This window comes from Pteropus alecto, unplaced genomic scaffold, assembly GCF_000325575.1.
Source record: "Pteropus alecto unplaced genomic scaffold, ASM32557v1 scaffold139, whole genome shotgun sequence".
Taxonomy (NCBI): domain Eukaryota; kingdom Metazoa; phylum Chordata; class Mammalia; order Chiroptera; family Pteropodidae; genus Pteropus; species Pteropus alecto.
The window spans coordinates 4,587,670-4,589,043 of NW_006443567.1; the positions used below are offsets into that span (position 1 = coordinate 4,587,670).

General features: G+C 33.7%; 1 pseudogene; it reads right to left on the reverse strand.

The window, feature by feature from the left end:
* Positions 1-840: 840 nt before the first annotated feature.
* On the reverse strand, positions 841-959 carry LOC112472917 (annotated as a pseudogene).
* Positions 960-1,374: the final 415 nt, after the last annotated feature.

Genomic DNA, 1,374 nt, shown 5'->3' on the forward strand with positions numbered 1-1,374 from the left:
AGTAGATGTCCACACGTGGTTAGATGCCTGATGAGGTCCCTTTCAATGAGGTTGAGAGTGTTTTTTATTTGATGTCACTTCAAAAAAAAAACACAAAATCTCCAGGTGGCAGTCAACAATCTTTAAAGTCTTTGTCTCCTTGGAGCTTGCTATGAAAGAAAGCAGTTACCAACTTGGCCTTTTCTTGAAATGACTTTGTCAAACCTTGGCAACAGTGTAAGTTGTCTCCTTTCAATAATGTCATAAGTTCCTTCTTTTAAGTCCAGCTTAAATGTACTGTGATGCGTAAAAGAATGCAAAAACCAAAAAAAAAAAAAAAATGGAGAGCCAAGGAGCAGGGAAGAATCAAGCGGCTGTCTTGGGTTTCCCATAGCCCTGACTATTCCTTTAATTTACAACCATCATTTACCTGTACAATATACCCTAGCCGTTTTCCTACATTCATTGAGATTTTAACCTTTAAACTTCAATGTAGTGAAAATTAAAAAGTAAATAATTAGCATTCTTTAGCTTAAACATTTTATAATCTCTAGAAACATTTTTTGTAGACATAAAATTCAATTATTAATATTGACTTTTTTTTGTAAAAGCCAGGCAAATTACAGACATGTCTGTTTTACTTAAACCAACAAACTTAACCTAACTTTTATTTACTAATGATTACTCTTAGATCACATAAACTTGCAAAGCATTTGAGTTAGTTTCTCTATTTCTTTTTTTTTTAAAGCACCCTCATTCTTTTTATTTTTATTTATTTTTTTTTAGGTGAGGCAACCCTTGGTTGACCTCACAGATTGCAAGGACCTTGTCAACTTACAATCCCTTTTTTTTTTTTTTTTATGGCTACATCGCCTGATCTTCCTAGGTGATCTCCCATCCAAGTACTAACCAGGCCCAACCCTCCTTAGCTTCTAAGATCAGACAGGATCGGGCTTCTTCAGGGTAGCATGGCTGTAGACCAGTTCCTCTGTTTCTGAGAATTTTAGACTTCCCAATTCTTACAAGCTCCTACCTTAAAATTAATTTAAACAATATTATTTGGAGGTGGAAATCTATCTCACATTTACAACATACATATATATAGACAAACATGCAGACAGACACAAACAGAGACCTTTAGCCATGAGAAAAACAACTCACTCGTTTATAAAAGAACAGTTGGATCCAAATTTTTCCCTGGAGGCCTTTACAGTTTATATCTGTCCTTGATAAGTACAGACATTTTTAATACCTCAAAGAATTGGGTTGACACCTAAAAGACATTATAGATTGATCCATCTATCTAAATTCTCTTTTTAGAGCTTCAAGAGACCAATAAAATATGATTTCCATTCATTCTGCCTAATTTTATAGTTTTTTTTTTTAATTTTGCAT